The following is a 20296-nucleotide window of genomic DNA, read 5'->3' as shown; positions in this document are numbered from 1 at the left end:
GAGCTATGCAGAATGCTAATGAGGCAGTATAGAGAGAGAGGGATATGCCTCCAGGAAGGCAGCTACATGCTGAATAATTCAAGAAATCCCTCCAACTTGGAGATCAGTATGACTATTCATACCATGTCACTTGGTAATGTTCAACTGCTGAAAATGAATATATTGCAAAGATCAGGAGGTAAGGGGAGCCTATACCAGGGTTTACTGTACATTTAAGTGTCATAATGGCACTGACTTCAGTACTGGGATCGGGTATGACAGGAAACACTAGACATTAGGGATTACTCCACACTTAACTGCCATAACGCACCCACTTCAGCCTCGGGATCAAAAGTGAGGGGAAGCACTAGGCACCTAGGATCCTACAATTGTGTCATAACAGCACTTACAGCAGTACAGGGATTGGGGATAGGGGAAACACTAGACACCAGTGATCACTCTACACTTAAGTGCCATAAAAACACTGCCATTTGTACAGGGATTGGGGGTGGAGGAAATACTAGACACCATGGATTCCATAAAATTGCTATAATGGCATTTACAATTATTGTGGAGGGAGAATTTTCATGCCATCACTATTGGTGAACTCCTGCATTATGAAAGGGGTTCAGGCACCTGGGCAGCATGACATTTCCCTGTGGTACATTTGACTGGGGACACATGGCTGAAGTGACAGTCAGCTGCAGAGAAATATGACTGTTTGCAAATTCCCTGTGGGCAAAGAGAAACTCACTCTGCCATGCTCACAGCTTTAATAACCAAATGCATGGCGGCAGAAGAAGTAATGAGTATTGTGTTCAGTTTACAGTATATACTTATATAACTACAACATGTAGAAGTGTGCTACAGCATTGAGGAAATCCTGCAGGCTACTGTAGTCATTTTTATGCTCCAGTATGCTATTTAGGTAATGCTCCCTAGACTCTGTGAAGTGGGTAGTGGTCCACGCACTTCAATTATAAAGGCACTTACCATTGTGTACTGCATTTTAACTGCTACTGACATGCCCTCTGGCCAGCCTGTTGTTGATGCCTGCCATATTTCCTGCTGTCTCATGTTCCCTTGGGGACCAAGGACATTGCTTTCCCCCTGTGCATTTGGTTCTTGAAGTTGTGGACATGGCAACATATTTTTCTCTTTGCCCACAGGGAATTTGCAAACAGCCATATTCCTCTGCAGCCGAATGTCACTTCAGCCACGTGTCCCCAGTAAAATGTACCACAGGGAAATGTCTCACTGCCTAGGCACCTGCACCCTATGAAAGCTAGTGGTGGCCTGTGTTGTACTGTGCTGTCCAGAGAGATGTTACCTCTTGACCACAGGAAACCATTTTCAAAATAAACAATATAAAAGGTCGCTTACTACGTTCATAATTGTTAATGAACTAAACCCATATGTACTTTATTTAGTGTTATACATATATGTGTGCTTAATTATGTTTATTGTTTTGTTAGAATGCATACAAAGTATAAGAAGCATATTATGCCCTATTTAATGAATAAGTGGTACATAACAGGTGCTATTTTTTCACTAGAATTATTTTGCAAGATTCTAATCCTTATCAGACTCAAACAAAATATTAAAGAAATAACTGTGAAAAAATGTGATATATGACCAGTCTGAGTATATCACGTTTTATTGTTTTCTGTTTATTTTCTTCATTCTGAGATATTTATGTATTTCAACAAAATCCTACATATAAACCAAAACAGAAAGAAAGGTGTAATAGACTTCAGACTTTGATAACGTAAGAGAAAAATTCTGAAATATTATTACATCATACATATATCACATTGGATTCACTTTATATCCTCAAAATACTGAAATATCGAAATTCAGTATATCAAGGCTATAAAGCCGAAACCATAAAACCTCAAAAACTCAGAACCGCGAAATTCAAAATCGTGCACAACGGAGATTTTGAATTTTGCGCTTCTACTACACACACGCACGTGCGCGCACACACACACACACACACACACACACACACACACACACACACACACACACACACTCACACACACACACACACACACACACACACACACCATCCTCCCCACAGACAAACACAAGCTCTTTACTACATGAAAGACCACCCCTCACTTAAATATTCTAACTCCAATGTCACACTACATACAAACACACACAAAACACCACCACACAAGCCACATTCTCCTCGCACACACACATCACAGCAACAAAACACACTAACACACACACCACAGCCCCTACCCAAAACCCTTAACACATATACACTTACCTGAATCCATAACCACAGAGAAACCTCAGAACCGTGAAATTTAAAACCTCCGGTATTCAAGGTTTGGAATTTCGCGCTTCTGGGGTTTCAATCTTGTCAGGATTGCACTTTATGGGCTCGAAATACTGAATTTCGATATTTCAGTATTTCGAGCTTTTAAAGTGAATCCGGTTTTACAGAGGAAGCACTTCATCCAGCAAAATTTCCAGTACTGTGTTAGAGCAGTAATCTTTGTGTGAATATAGAAATCTAGTAGCAGAATTTGCTGTAATCATGATACTGTTTTCCCTAGATAACAAGAAAAGAAAGCCACAACAAAAATGAAAATCCACAGATATTACTGTACAACATTTAAATATTTCTATGTTTGACTATTGATTTTTCTTCATGCGGAAAGTGTACTTACTTTAAAGAGGATATTCATGTTAACATAAAACTCAGGCCTAACAGATTTCCACAGACTGGATGTATTGTGTTCTATCTATTTCTGCCTATTGTGTTACTTTATAGGCTGACTACTTTGCTGCTGTGTAGGTCTTTTTTAAGTAACAGGCATCTAATTTCAGCTTACCTCACCCCTCCAATTATACTTCTTTACACTAGAATGTGACAGCAACGGTGATTAATTGTTCTAAGGTCCAGCACTCTCACCTTCAAAAAGTGCCATATTTCTCTGTCAAGCTGCCAGTCTGTTGCTAGAGCAAAAAATTGTGCTGAGAAAACATCCTGGTGTCATACTTACCTTGAAGTATATATTTAATGTAATACAGGAAATGATGCAAAAAATGCATAAAGAAGAGAATACAGGGAATCATTTATAGAAGAGCTATCCATCAAAACAAGCATTTTTAAAATAGTATTTAAAACATAGTTCTGGCAATATTAATTAAAGATGTCTGTAAGCATAATACAAACTCCTTCAATGATTTCATTAACATAATGTTACAAGTGTCACACTGTCACTGCACCATATTGCATGCTACATAGTCTTTCATTTGGTGCCCCTGTTTCACTCAACCAATCAATGTCAATTATTCCTCCTGTAAAGCTCCCCTGGTATGATATCATGTCCTAAAAGGCAGGTATGGTTGTTGTATTAAGGTGTGCAGATATTGTGTCATGTTACCTTAGAGCACAGCATATCACTTTCCGCTTCTTCTCATTAAGAAAGCATTCTCAGCCAACAGCTCCATCAACATGGAGGAGGCACTCTGCCTAATTTCAGGATTTTAAACTTTCATACTTAGTAGTTTTTGCAGCTTGATATAGGCAGACCAGCCATTCTGCAGGCATTGGTATAGAGGGTGGTAAAATATTAAAATATTGTGTGTGTGTGTGTGTGTGTGTGTGTGTGTGTGTGTGTGTGTGTGTGTGTGTGTGTGTGTGTTTGTAATAGTTTAGGTATGCCTGTGTGCATCTGTGTGTGTGTGTGTGTGTGTGTGTGTGTGTGTGTGTGTGTGTGTGTGTGTGTGTAGGCACACCCAAGGTGGTCTATTTTCATGATTATACATGTGCAGTGAATGCGATAGTCTACAGCTATGTGAATATTTCATTGTAGTGTGGTGGACAATGTAAGATAAAAAATGAGTGCAGCTCTAAGTATAAGTGCAACAAAACAGGGCTAGTGAGAATGTCTTTTATATAACATATATTCCAGATGTTCTAGATATATACAATATTATACTGGGTCTAGATGATTGTCACTGTTGAAGTGATACCTCAACCACAAGTGAAAAAAATGGGAAAAAGGGTATGGATGGATGGATGGATGGATGGATGGATGGATGGATGGATGGATGGATGGATGGATGGATGGATATAGAGGTACAGTCTGCTAGCAGGTCCAGAAATTAGGGGAATAACAACTGTAAGACCATTTTCTCCTTTAAATATTACCCTAATTTAAAGAAGCTTTTATGCTATAATAAATGATGACTGTTTATAAGGAACAAGTTGACAAAGTAGATACAACATGTGTAAACATTAAAAGCACAAAAACTGTTGTGCCTCCTATGACAGGGACATCATATAAGACAGTTCACTTTCATGAGTGCAGTACTGCATATGGTATATACTATGTTATATGGGAGGACTGCTCATACTTTTATGTGGGCAAAGAGGTTTGGAAATTGAAACAGATAAGCCAGCATCTGTTAGAGATAAAGAGTGAATGCAATGCATAGTCATATAAGTGAGAATGGTAAACGTGTTTAAATGTTAAATCCTTGAAAGTGAACAATACAATAAAAGACATTAGGACATTAAAACAGTAGTGGAAATGAATGAGTAACACTGGCAGATAAAATTAAATGCAAGTGTATGACCAGGATTAAATTACAACATGTCTATAAAGATAAATTAAAATTAGACCACTGACTGGTTATTTAACTGATTGATGTATGTATGGTTTGACTTTTTCTGTTGAATATATGTGAAGAAGTCAATTGTAATGAAAGCTTTTCTCTGTGCTTGACTTCATTTTATTACTTTAATTCAAATGAAGGGCCCTTTTTGAGCCTCTTCATGTTTGTATATGAGGTTTGGACATGGTGGAATGGCTGCACACAAACCTGATCTGATCCCTGCTCTGTTGTCATGGAAATGGAGTTATTAATGACAGTTTTGTCCACCATGGCCATGATAACATAGCAGGGATCATTTGTGTATAATACAAATTAATATATCTGGTATAGGATTGTATCATTGTAGAAGAATGCAATTACTTGTATCATTTTGGGAGCAGCTACTTACATAGTTGCTATAGTCCCTTTCCATATCTGCCACATCACTGTGCGATGTGTGCTAGCATCCTTTTCATAAAAGTATTGCATTTTGTTTTTTTCATCAATATAAAGTTAAGTTGTGGTACATATATCACATATATAGTGGCATAAATCATTTAGTGGGCTGTAGGTATACAGTCGTACTTGCATACATTTCATTTTCCTGCATTCTGTACTTTGTCTCTTATATGCTTATCATGAGCATTGTACAGGTGGTCATAGGCATAATTACTCCATACTTGGCCTCTTCAAGATATATAGTAAGAGAGAATATAAGGTATTCTGTAAATTCCATAGTTCTTTGACATATATAGGGGAAATTCAATAAAGCTAACACAAAATCTTTACTCATGATGTACACACGAGCATGAACAATTTTAGATTCAGTAAACTATGTGTAGCAGCACACACACAAGTGCACGTGTGCAACTAAGGAGCCTTTTGTGCAATGCAAATATTGTCTTAATTAGCTGAATTTATGCAAATTAACCAGGTAGAGTGATTCAACAACCTATAATGCATCTATGTTGACTCTGTGTCTGTGTTAGTAGTGTACAGAGACATTTTCCACATGCAGGGGTTTAAACTGAAAGAAGGAGATGTAAAAGTCCACAAATATAGACATAATTCCCCTGAAAAGGTAAAATCCCCAGAGATAAATGTCCAAATCATACACTGTGGATGTCTAAATACAGCAGGAATTATGTTAAACTAATGCATTTATTTTTTTTAATAAATTCCACATATTTGAGCTATGTGCTACATTGCACAAATGTGCTTAATATAAAAAAATATATATATATATATATATATATATATATATATATATATATATATATATATAAAGAACAATTTATAATGTACTGTACATATAAGTACTGTAAGACCTTCTGTTGTGTCTGCACAATTGTACTTTTGTGCTGTTAACCAGCTTACATGGCTATGAACCATGTAGTTTCTAGGCTGTCAGCATGAATATTATGTAAATGAGAGCTAAATGCCATGGATGTGTTGAATTTCTAAAGGGAACAAATGTAGGCTCCTACATGGTGTTTATATTCCCACTGGAAGTGGATGACATCAAGGGGTGTGTCATGTCACATATAGGATTTTCCTTGTGTTTAGTACGCATGTTTGTGCAATGCGCCGCTTGTCGCAAACTGTTTGGGCATAGCTCAGCTTATTCACATGACCACATCACCCACATCTGAGTCATTAGATATTCAGCTAAAAATGGAAACTGGATGTATTCAATTAACAACATACAGTTTTGCACAGCTATGGTGTAGTTTGCTGCACATCACACACTAAAATAGGACCTTTAAATAAACAGTCAATTATATCCTAAGCAGGTGAACTTTATCTTAATTAGCCAAACCTACATGGTGGACCCACTCCAGAACAGTATAAAATATGCCTGCACCCTACATTCTGATTTTCCCTCAATACACTGAACCATTGTAGTAGAGACTTGGAAATTTTAACTGAGATAATGCTAGGGGATGCTGTAACTATTCTACATCTGTATGTCCTAGATGCTGAAGTCAGTGCTGCTGGTGCTGCTGACAATAGGCCTAGGCCGAGAAGGAGAAAAGTGTTCGGGCCCAGGCTAACCTTCCAGGAGCTAAATGAGCTGGAGATTGCAGAGCACTACATGGTGGACAGGGATATATTACAATAATTCAGTGAGCTCTACCGCCCTCCACTCCGAGCCAGAGCTAACAGAGAGGAACTCATTCCAGTTGAAACTAAGGTATGTGTAGCCCTTAAGATACTAGCTGCAGTACTTTTCAGGTACCAACTGGGGACATGATGGGGGTGTCACAGGCATCTGCATCCAGGATCCTCCACCAATTCCTGGATGCTATGTTCCAAAATGCAAGTGAGCACAAATCCTTCCTCATTTCCCCTGAGGTGAGGGCCACCAATATGCAACAGTTCTACAATATACACTACCCTGAAGTACTGGGTGCCATAGATTGTACTCATGTACACATCAAGGCAAAACTTGGTGAGCAGGGTAGAATCTATGTTGACTACAAGGGATACCACTCCATCAACTGCCAAGTCATGTGCAATGCCCAGGGAATTATCATGAATGCATCTGCTGCAACCCTGGCAGTTATCACGACTCCTATATCTGGCACACATCGCAGCTGTACCAGATGTTTGCGAGGGGGAGACATCCCACAGGGCTATTCCCTGGGGGATGCTGGCTATACCCTGGAACTGTGGATGGTGACACCCATCAGAAATGCACACACGCCCACAGAATAAAGCTGCACTAAGCCATGTATAATATTGAACAAAGGGCCAAATGTAAGGCCTAAACTTTAGATAATGCACTTACAAAATGTGGAAGTGCATAGAATAACATGTGTTGCATTTGGAGGACTATTGGGACATCTGAAGTTCAGATTTCTGCCAGTTTTCTCTCATGCCATGTGTAAATGATGCCACATTTGACAGCAACCCACAATTTAGTGTGAAACACACACAAATATGAGTGAAACCTGTGGACTTCCTGCAAGCATCTGGATAGGGGGAGAGTTACACTGTCCTACTATTCAAGACTACATTCCCCTTAAGATAGCATTTGGAAACATTGAAAATGTATGTCACAGGATAGGAATATGTACATATATTGTGAAGCCATTTGTTTGTATCTATGCCAGCAACAACACCGACATTCACCACATCCTCCTGTGTCTGCTGGATTTCACCACACATACATCAACAACTGAACAAGTTGTGTCATGCATAATGTTGTGTGCTCATTCATGGACAGGGAAAATTGAATTTGGCCACAGGTTTGCCCACCTAAATGCAAACAGACATATATGCTCAAAATGGGTAGTGTTGTCACACAGCCCGGTTAATAAACAGTTATCTGACTGCTAGGTTACTAGCCACAGATGACAATAAGAAACACTGTAACTCTGCAGGCCTTCCAACCTGTTCATTACAGGGCTTGGTTAGGTCCCCTAGGATTAGTGCATCTGCAGGCAGTTATAAAGCAGACTTCAGCTGCAGTGCATGTGGTAGTGTGTTCTGTGGTCTCTAAGAGTAGATATGTAGGGGTTGTTATCTCAATCCAGCCTAGTCGGTGTGTCTTGCGTGTGTGTGTGTGTGTGTGTGTGTGTGTGTGTGTGTGTGTGTGTGTGTGTGTGTGTGTGTGTGTGTGTGTGCTTATCTCCCTACAGAACAAGTATGAATCTCACACTGACTTCCAAACTGGCATGGTTTTGCACCATTTTGGGCCATGCAATTAATGCAGGCCTCCAAAGTCTTGTCCTCCACAAGGCCTGCTGACGTCATCTACCATAAGATTATCTAAAGTCATGGCAATGTCAGACTGGAGCCATAGTATGTGTGTTAGGTACTGTGTTCTGTAACCTGTAAGATTAGATAGGAAGGGGTTCTAATCTCACTCCAGCCCCCTTGGTGTGTATGTATGTGTGCATCTCCCTACAGAACAAGTGTGAATCCCTCATTGACTTCCAAACTGGGATGCTTTTGCACTGTTTTGAGCCTGGCAGTTGATGCAGAATTATAAGGCTTGTCCTCCAAAAGGCTTGCTGATGTCATCTACCATAAGATTACCTAAAGTCATGCTAATGTTAAACTTCAGCCCTGGCATGTGTGTTAAGTACTATGTTCTATAGTCTGTACAACTAGATAGGTAGGGGTTCTAATCTTATGCCAGCCCACTTGGTATATATGTGTGCGTGTGTGTGTGTGTGTGTGTGTGTGTGTGTGTGTGTGTGTGTGTGTGTGTGTGTGTGTGTGCGTGTGTGTGTGTGTCTGTGTGTGTGTGTGTGTGTGTGTGAACATCTCCTTGCTAAGCAAGTGTGAATTCCAAACTGGCATGGTTTTGCACTGTTTTGGGCCTTGCAATTGATGCAGGCCTTCAAAGTCTTGTCCTCCACAAGGCCTTCTCATGTCATCTACCATAAGACTACCTAAAGTCATATTAATGTCAGACTCGAGCCATGGTACATGTGTTAAGTATTGTGTTCTGTAGTTTGTGAAACTAGATATGGATTCTAATCTCACTCCAGGCCACTTGGTGTGTGTGTGTGTGTGTGTGTGTGTGTGTGTGTGTGTGTGTGTGTGTGTGTGTGTGTGTGTGTGTATGTGTGTGCACATCATCCCACAGATCAAGTGTGAATTCTAAACTGGCATGGTTTATTACCTAAAGTCATGTTAATGTCAGACTTGAGCCATGGTGCATGCATTAAGTACTGTGTTCTGTAGATCTCATGGAAGCTCAACCTCTAAGTGCATAAGGCAGGCCACCACACAATGCAACAATAAATAAAAGTAAAAATATAATAACTCAGGTGACATAACCAGGTAAAGGCTCAAATGATGTTCATAATTTAAAAAAATAATAAAGGGTGACTATTAGTAACAAGGAAATATGAAAGACATATAGAAACCCCTCTGGTATGGAAAGATTTTGCTACAGGTCATCTCTTGAGCCTTTTTAACTTTAGTAAGCAAGCCAGATTCAAAGAACCATTTAGGCTAGGCACATGACATGCATCCAGCCTTAATTGCCACCACAGTTTCCTACTTTCTAAATACAAGGGAGTGTGGCCTCCCCTTGGGTTGGAACTAACCAGGTGGATAACACTAAACGTGAAACTGTGGCCTAAGTTTTCTATGACATGTTTGGCTAGAGCATTCTCCATTTTGCCTTTTCTGATGGCATACAGGTGTTCATATATATGATCTTGTAATCTTCTGTCTATCTTGCCTACATAGAAAGCGGGACAGCAGACACACTGGGCTAAGTACACTACCTGTGTACTATTACAGTTGAATTTGCCTGCCAAGTGGAAGACTACCTCATTGATGGAAAACCTTGACCCTGTTTTTATGTATCCACAGTATCGGCACATGGGACATTTGTACATGCCCGATCTGTTACTGTGAATCTTTGGTTTTCTTTCCAGTATATCCTTGATATTCGAACCTCTCCTGTAGACTACCCTGGGGGGGTCCACAAACACCTTACGTGTGGACTCATCCTGCAGGATCAAGGGCCAGTTCTTCATGACTGTTGTAAAAATGGCTCTGGCATCCATAGTATAAGTTATAATCAAACTTTGGAATGAGTAAGGTGCCTTTTCTATACTCTCTGATCGTGTTGTCATTTTTCCACCCCCCTGACTAAGGATAGGTCCATAAAAACCTGAGAATCTCTTAGATTGGACCTCTTCCACTAGGTCTGAAACTAGGTCATGTGGGTATCCTCTGCTGATAAAGAGGTCGGCCATGAAATTACATTCCACTAGAAAATCAGGGTCTCTAGATATCATCCGTGCTGCCCGTACAAGTTGGCCTTTGAGAATGGACCTTTTCTGTTTGTATGGGTGGGAACTGTCAAAATGAATGTAGCTATTAGAAAAGGTGTCTTTTCTGTGTATTTTGGCTACGTAGCTCCTAGAAGTCAAATGCTTCCTTAGATCCACATCCAAGTAGGTGATACTGTCCTTAGATGTGCTATGGGTAAATTGCAGAAATTCAGTGGAGGAGTAGAAAAGTTGTACCATGGATCTAACAACATTTTCTTCCCCTCTAGTGATGATAAAAATATCGTCAAGGAACAGAGTGTACATAAGTACAGAGTCCATGACTGAGTTGTTATTCATAACAAATTTCCTTTCCCAATAGACCATTACCATATTGGCCACACTTGCCCCGCAAGGAGAATCCATTGGTACTTCTACTTGTTGAAGATAGAATCTATTATTGAAAGAAAGTAGTTGTTGGATAGAATAATAGCCAACAATTCACTCACCAATTGGATCTCGGTAGCAGGGGCTAGTTTAAGGGACATCAAGGAAGGGATCCATTCCAAGGCCACCGAGTGAGGGATGGAAGTATATAAATCCTTTACATCAACAGTTAAAAAATAACTATAATCACAAAAAGGTGTAGAATTGACCCTGGCTAGAAAAGACCAATAATCTTTACTAATTTGAGATTCAGTAGCCACATATTTTTTTTAAATGGAATCAACTACTTTGGCAGCAGCATATGTAATGCTGCCCCTAGCACTTACTAGTAGATGCATGGGGGGATTTAAAAGATTTTTATGAATTTTAGGGGTACCGAAAATTACTGGAGCCTTGAATACAGGAAGAGAAATAAAATTAAATAAATCTATGTCAATGGTTCCATTCAGGAACATATCACTAAAATAAGAAACTACACGGCAATTTCCTATATTAAGCTCATTCTGGGATACCTCGAGGTAACAGTCTGCAGAGACGATATCCTCCATTCTTCTATTGTAATCTGATTCCTCCATGACCACTAAATCCCCACCCTTGTCAGGTTGCATTACCCTGACCGAAGCCCCAACTAGCATGTCAAGTAGGGACTTCTCTGCTTTACTGAACATGGAGGACCGTGGGGGTAGATGGTCTGTGAGAGTGTGTCTAATGTCTAACTCACAAATCTGTTCAAATGTGTTCAGTGTAGGGTGGAGTGGTGGATTGTATGTGCTGGATAATAAAAAATCTTTTTTCTCCCCCAAAAATGTCCCCATTAAGACCTGTAAGTTAAGCTTCCTTACAAAAAGCTTTAAATCAATAATAGAAGAAGCTACATCTGCCCTTCTTGAAGGCACAAAAGAGACACCTTTGGCTAACAAATCTATTAACGTTATGTCAAAAAAGTAATCAGAAAAATTATATATTTTAAAGTCCTTGTTAGTATTCGTCAATGTTTCATGTAAACTAGAAGAAGGAGCAGCTTCTATAACTGATACATTTAAGACTTCTTGTTCCTGGACCGAAGATTCGTCCTCTGAACTTGGTCCGAAGGTGGGGAGGAGGCCAGGACTCGAAAAGGGTTACCTCCCTCTGCCCCACCAGGAGGAGTGGTAAGGTTGAAAGACTGCTCACTGATCACTACTGTTAGTAGAGTCTTCAATTCTTGGGGAATTCAAAACAGTAGTTGAGTCAGAATAGTCAGTTGAAACAAAGCAAACTTCAAGAGGCTGGCGGTTTTCACCCACCCAAGGCATGTGAGCCAAAAAATTGCCTTGGGATGGAGGGGGTTTGGGGTATGCTGTACCACGTTTATACACTTCGATGTCCCGGTTTTACTTCTTTATCTTAGTAGAAGTTAATTTAAAAATGTGTTGATCTATACTATAAAAGGTGCGGTTGTAGTCAAACTTATATCTAAGGAAGTTTATGTCATTCCTAATGGCATCATCAAGCTTAGAAGTATCAAGAAGAAGAAGAAGAATGTCAATAGCCTGCTGATAATGATGGCAAATCAATTCCATGAGTTCAACCCCATGACGGTCGAATAGTTTTATCAAATCTCTATGGAAAGCAGACCCGTCCTGGAGGCCAGTTGGTTACTGCCAGGCTCTAAGGCCTTTGGGGATTATATTGGCTCATTTACATTCCCCAAAATATGCCACCTCCATTTGTAATTTTCTTAGTTTCAAGAGATTTTGATCAAATGTGTTTAATCTGGAAGGCAAGTCTGTAGAGACACTCATGATATAGTCTGGTTTAGTTGACTTTGATGAATTACCAAACTTTAATGCTCGATTTAACCATGATGAAAGAGAAGTAGTACCTTGACTGGAAGGACCTGGATGTGTATGAACTCGATGGTCGATACCACCGGAGTTCCCCTGGCTCCAGATCTTGGAAGGTACACAGGAACTTGGAAGGTGTTTCTCCAGGGGAACTGAGTCAGGTCCATGCTTGGCACCCTCGTCTCCGAGATGGAAATGGACTGCTGGAACCTTGGAAGCAGTAATAGGGATGACCCCTGGATGCGCTGAACCACAGACACCTGCTGGAAAAGTTTCTAAATCCAAGCCTCGGCTCGGTTGTGATCCCAAAGCACTGTCCAATCTGTTTGATAATACATTCACCTTTTTGGTTAAAATCTCGATCAGTTGTGTTAAGTTTCCGGCCTCACTAGGAGTACTGGAACCAGACTAAGACTCAGGAGCCTTTTCCATTTCAAACACACAAGACAAACCTGGAAAAACTAGGAAACACTGTATAGACTCACCAAACACTCCGACGCCCAAGTCTCAATTCCACTGAGAATATAAAGTCCAACTCGATGTGAATGAAAACATGTCATGGAAAACTTAGGCCACAGTTTCACGTTTAGTGTTATCGACCAGGTTAGTTCCAACCCAAGGGAAGGCCACACTCCCTTGTATTTAGAAAGTAGGGAACTGTGGTGGCAATTAAGGCTGGATGCATGTCATGTGCCTGGCCTAAATGGTTCTTTGAACCTGGCTTGCTTACTGAAGTTAAAGAGGCTCAAGAGATGACCTGTAGCAAAATCATTCCATACCGGAGGGGTTTCTATATGTCTTTCATATTTCCTTGTTACTAATAGTCACCCTTTATTATTTTTTTAAATTACGAACATCATTTGAGCCTTTACCTGGTTATGTCACCTGAGTTATTATATTTTTACTTTTATTTAGCAGTAGGATTCAAGTTCCCAATACACGGCTAACATAAAAGCCCAGATTACACGTTTAGGTGGGTTTACAGGACTCAGTAAGGGAATATACGGAAGGGGGGGCAGTAGTTACTGGCTCCAAGTATTGTACAGTGTTGCCAGTTTGGTCCACTTCTTGCCGGACTATGTTCTTGTAGTAGACACTACTTAGTGCCATCTAGTTAGTCGGCGACAGTGGAGAGGGCTTGAGGGCACTAGTTTCTCGGAAGCGGGTTCAATAGAATGAAATAGAGTGGAGGTTGGCAGTGACCAACTACACCCCTGAGTTTGTTATTTATACTTACACTGGGGTAATAGTATCAAGAAGAGTTTCAATACAATGTGCATTAGCTACATTAACAACTTGTTATTGCCACAGGATAGTAGTTTCAAGTCAGGATATGCATACGTCTGGCGGAACAGTAATAATAATAATATTTTTTATAGCTTATGGATACAGATGACTTACTTCAGATTCCCAAAGGAGAAGGTTTTTTTCCACCTTTTCTCGTGTGAGACTATCTGGCCCTGCAGGCCATTTTAACAACAGGCAGTGGGTTCTGTCTTTAAAATCTTAAAAATTTTTTTTTCAGTTTCCAAACTTGGCAGTGGGGGTTTACACAGCTGTCTGTTTTTTATGTTTTAAAAATTTTTTCAAACATTCAATTTTTATGACTAAAATCAAAACCTTTATTTACTTACATGTCCTAGATTTGTCAAGTGTGCATGTACACACTGTTTTATCTGGCAACCTGTATTGCATGTAATATGGTTTTAACATTTTGGTATTGTAATACTATTACATGAGCATTTAGTTGTTCATTGTTCCCCTAGTGCTTTTTTAGTGCTGTGACTTTAATTCAGATGAGGTTCAATCATGTGACTTGCTATTCTCAATTAGTGAACTGTTTAAATGTTCTCAATGAAGGGGAGACACTGTTTGCTTGTTTGTTCTTTCTGAAGAAGTCGGACTGTTAGCCGACGAAAAGCGTATGGTTTTAACGGCTTAAAATAAATTTGTATTTTTTCATTCACATCGAGTTGGACTGTATATTCTCAGTGGAATTGAGACTTGGGCTTCATTGTGTTTGGTGAGTCTATACAGAGATACAGTATTTGTCAGCCTGGGATGATATGATCGACAAACCTCAATGCTTTGCCACAGATGTTCTTCATCTGTCATCCCTGGGATTTCAGCTACTGGGTAAAGATCTTGCCACCCCATATTTCCTTTTTTAGGCAGTGTCTCAAGGACAAGAATCCCATTGTGAAAACTCTATCTAAAAACAACCTCAAAGTTATGCTGCAAAATGCGAGGAATCTTAACATGAAGCTGCCCTCATTGGAAGCAGTCCTCGCCTTGGAAGACTTATACATTTGTGCAGTCATGGATACCCAGTCCAAGGCTGTGGAGGGCACCTCAACTATACCAGGCTGTATCTTCTTCCACACATTCAGACCACAAACTGAAGGCCTGAAAACTAAAGAAGGTGGTGTATCGTTATTCATTAAAGTTAAATACACCTCCATATTGGCTAAACAGTATGATTCCCTGGAGATAGTTCAGGTGCAATTATCAGTTTGTAGGACACGTATTCAAGTCATTGCCAGCTACAGGACATCCTCCATGAAACAGGGCACCCACTCCGCCTAATTGGATCTACTTGAGTCTATCAAGATATATCCAAACACCCTGGTTTTGGGCAACTTTAACTACCCATCCTTTGACTAGGTAAATTACTTGTGCTCTAACTCTCTTGACCAAAGGTCTTTCAATTTTCTTAACTCCAGTACACTGGACCAGCTGGTTGATACCCCCATAAGGGGTGCCAACATCCTAGAACTGGTGCTTACCAATATGGGAGACCACTGTTGCACCCCCACTGTGATGTCTTCCCTAGTGAGATCTGACCACAGATCAGTCTCATTCAAAGTAACCATCACACCTGACCCCCCCCCCCCCCGCCAGTAGCAAGTAAACTAAAACACTTCTCCAAAGCAGATTATAACCTCTTACAGGCTGGTATAAATAGCTGTACTGAACCTCTCGCCTCAGATGGAACTGGCAACTATGCAGAGTTCTACATCAATGCTTTATACAAACACCTGTATAACTGCATTGACTTGGCCTTACCTGATAGGACCAAGACAAGTCCTCAAGGAAGAGCAAACCTGTCTGGTGGACAACTGCCATTAACAGGCTTTACAATAAGAGGAAGAAATTGTTGTCCGAGAGTAAGAGGGAGTGAGCCCTAAACTGGAAACACTCCTTCCTCAAATTAAACAAGCAAATAAGACTTCTTGTGAAGTCCTCCAAAGCAAACTATGGATCCAAATTAACTTCCTCAATTAAGGGCAATCATAATGTATTCTTTAGTTACATCTGTAACCTAAAAGGAAAGGCCCACATTTGTGCCAAACTGGTTGTTGATGATACCACATATACTAAGTCTGTGAACATAGCTAACCTGTTAGCTGACAAGTTCTGTGAAAACTTCACTACCCTGTCCCCACCACCCTTACCCCATTACATCCCTACCACCTGTCCTCTACCTTGTATCTCCAAAGAGCTGGTCATACATTGCCTCTCTAAGCCCAAAAACACAACATCTATGGGACCTGATAACATCCTGGGTTGCATCCTACATGGTCTCAAGTAAGAATTAGCAACACCACTGGTACTCTTTTCAATCATAGTCTAAGCTCTGTTTTCATCCCCACTGCATGGGAAATGGTCACTGCAATCCCCTTGCACAAAGGTGGTGCTTCAACTGACTTCAGGAACTATAGATCTAGAAGCCTGACTAACCTTATCTGCAAGACAAAGGAGCGACTTATCATGGACCTTATCAGATAGAGGTAATCTCCAAACACTTGACCCTACTCAGTTTTGATTTGTCAAAGGGAGATCATGCAAATTAAACCTGGTGAACTTATTTGAGACAGTCACAAAGGCCCTGGACAATGGGCAATATATACATACAGCCTACCTAGACTTAGCCAAGGCTTTTGACACTATCCCAAGCTTAGGCATCATTGACAAACTCAGCCATCTAGGTATCAACCCATATATCATTAGATGGATTGCTAACTGGCTCACTGATAGAACCCATATGGTCAAAATAGGGGAATCCACCTACAACAGCAGACATGTAACCAGTGGTGTTCCAGGGGGATCACTCCTGGGACCTCTACTGTTTGTAATCTGTTTCTCTGAAGTACAAGTTAAAACTAAAGGTATGTGGCTGATAATGTTTGTTGATGACTGCAAACTGGGAACGGTCATAGTATCTCCAAATGATGTCAACATCCTATAAGTGTTACACAAACACATGATTGGTGCCAAAGTCATGGCCTTAAAGTCAAAGCAAAATAATGTATTATCATCCCTTTCAGTAACTGCAATGGTCCTGCTTACTACCACATCAATAACACCCTAAGTATGCACACAGTGGTGAGAGACCTGGGCACGCAGGTTGATACCAGCTTTATTTTTGATCACCATGTCTCCATGGTGGTAAGAAGGGCATTCTATATTGCTTATCTCATAAGTAAGGGCATTGTATCCAGACAAAAAGATGTCATAGCTGCTCTGTTCTCTTCCCTCATCAGGCCAATAATTGGGTACAACCCCTCTTTTGGTATGTACCTTTCCAAGCACCTGCAGCAATTGGAGAGACCAGAAAGGTTCCTCACAAGGAAAATCCAAGGTCTTCAGCATTTGTCCTATGTGGATCATCTGAAATCACTGTCACGTTACTGTGTTTCATACAGACTACTCAGAGGTGAGCTATGCCTTGCATATAAGGCAATCTTTGACCTTGCTTTATTGGAAATGCTGCATATCCACAAGCCAAATGGTACACGGGTTACTCACTCTAAAGACCTTAACCTGGTTTGTGACATTCATCGAAACTGCTTGATGGACAGATTTGTCTCCCAGAGGTTACAACATCTTTGGAATGGACTCCCACTTCATGTCAAACAGAGCTCCTTATTGGTCTTCTTCAAATGCAATTTGGATGATTGGATGGGTAACCATAAATTCACTCTGGGGGTTCTACCTGTGTCCCTCTTGGACAATGGCAATTAGTGCTGATTGTGGAAATAAAGGTCGAACTTGGCAGGCTTGTAAGGGCCCTATGGCCATTAACATAGTAACTTTCTATGATCTTATGATCCTGTGATATGACTCAGTCATAGTCCATGTGGGAGTACATGACCTGAGACATTCCTCCCTAGACTATATTTAGAGAGGCATATTGGACCGCTTGGAATATGTGTCCCAGGCTGGTATGAGCCTAGCACTTAGCATTTCACCTTCTCCAAGGATGATGCCAAAATCTGAACACAGATTATTGACTTTAATAATTGCCTTAGTTTCTGTTGTCATTCTAAGGGTGTGCACTATTTGTCAACATGGAAGGAGATGGTCAGCAGACCAGGCTGCTTTGGCAGGGATGGTCTGTACCTCTCCCCTCTAGTCTTTCCAATATTAGCTAAAACATTTTCTTCCCCCATAGTGCCTTTATTAGGCAATACCAATCTGAAATGACTTCCTATACAGCAAATCAAAACCAAGAAAATCTGAAGGTACTACTGCTAAATGCTAGGAGTCTAAACAAAACAAACTCCACTCCTTAGAGACTGTCTTCACCATAGAGAATGCTGACATCTGTGCAGTCACTGACACATACTTTAAAGTCATGAAGACCACACCAACAGTACAAGTTATTGTGCAAGGTTGTTATGCCTTCCACACACACACACACACACACACATATATATATATATATATATATATATATATATATATATATATATATATATACCAGCTACGTCACAGGCAGGCACTAAAGGTGGAGGTGTTTGTATGTACATCAGAACTAAGGATACCTCAAGGCTGGTCAAACACTACAATGCACTTGAGCTGCTCCATGTTCAAATCACCAGAGGCAAAATCCAATACTACTTCCATGAAAGCTATAGGCCCCTCCATGACCCCGGAAACCCATACCATGTATTTAAACTTATTAGAAGCACTAACCATCCAACCCAAATCAATATTCATAGGTGATAGAAACACTAACCATCCAAACCAATACCACATTCATGGGTGGCTTTAATTACCCCACTATTAATTGGGAATCTTATATGACACCTAACATACAGGCACAGAGATTCCTGGATTTTGTAAATACAATCTCCCTGGTCTAGATTGTCAAATGCCAGCTAGGGGTACAACCATACTGGTCAAAGAGATTCCTGGATTTTGTAAACACAATCTCCCTGGACTAGATTGTCAATATGCCAACTAGGGGTACAACCGTACTGGATCAGGTCCTCATCAATATGGGAGAGTGATGCACACCCCCTACTGTTATGTCTTTCCTGGTAAGGTCCTGACACAAAATATTCTCCTTTGAAGTAAAAATAACACTTAGACCCCCAGCTAAACATGGAATATTTAGGAGCTACTGTAAGGCTAACCTCTAGCTATTACGTGATAATCTGGCAAAATGTCAAGACCCCATAAACCTTGAAAACACTGTGGCCTATGCAGAAGCATTCACAGAAACCCTGTATGAACATGTTAATGGCTGCATATAGGCAGCTGTACTCACCAGGGAGAAGTACAGAACTAACTCAAAATCAAGCCACCGTGGTGGAATCACAGAATCAATAGGCTGTATAACAGAAGGAAGAAAATGATGGCAAAACTTAGGTGGTGCAGCATACAGCAGGTTAAAAGCACTGTCATCAAACTAAACAAAAAATCAGGGAACAAATACAGTCTACCAATGCCAAATTTGAGGTAAATTTGGCCTCCCAAGCCAAGGATAACCACAAAACAAACTGTCCACAACCTCAAAGGCAATACACAATTGTGTGCACATCTCATTGTAAATGGAACCACCTATAATGAGCCAGAAGATATAGCAAATCTCCTGGCTAATAAATTCAGTCCCAGATTTTTTTCTCTCTCCTCCTCAACTTTACTTCAGGAAATACCATCAAAAATAACTCCCCTACAATCACTAGATTGCAGGTCTTTAATTGTCTCTCTAAGGCCAACTGCACTGCACCAAATGGCCCAGACAATATCTCAGGATGCCTTCTAAATAGAATGAAACATGACCTATCAGTGCCTCTGGAATTACTATTTAACTGTAGTCTCCAAACAGGCTTTGTGCCTCACTAATGGAGAACAGCAGCAGCCATCCCCTTTACAAAGGTGGACCATCTACACACCCTGGAAATGACAAATCCAGAAGTCTCGCAAGGCTTATATATAAAGCCATGGAAAGAATTATCATGGAAATGATCAGCTGAGATATAGTACACCTCCAGACACTGGACCAAATCCAGTTTGGTTTTGTCAAGGGCAGATCATGCCTGCCCAGCTGGTGGGCTTCTTTGAGCAGGTAATCAAAGCAATGGATGAGGGAAAAATGGTTCACACTGCCTATCCATGACCTGACAAGGCATTTGACACTATACCACAATCAGGCATTGTTCACAAACTCAAGGTGTTAGGCACAAACTCATATGTCACACAATGGATAGTCAACTGGCTCGCAGACAGTGCCCATGAAGCAAGAACTGGAGAATCCACCTCTACAAAGAGGCCAGTCACAAGTGGGATCCCTCATGAATCAGTCCTTGGAACGCTCCTTTTTGCATTCACTTCTCTGAAATCAATGCCAATGTCAGTGGTCTCTGGCTGACTAGATTTGCAGATGATGGC

The sequence above is a fragment of the Protopterus annectens genome, chromosome 1.part0 (genome assembly GCF_019279795.1).
Source record: "Protopterus annectens isolate FY-2018-M chromosome 1.part0, PAN1.0, whole genome shotgun sequence".
Classification (NCBI taxonomy): Eukaryota; Metazoa; Chordata; order Ceratodontiformes; family Protopteridae; genus Protopterus; species Protopterus annectens.
Note: the sequence above shows the minus strand (reverse complement) of the source record.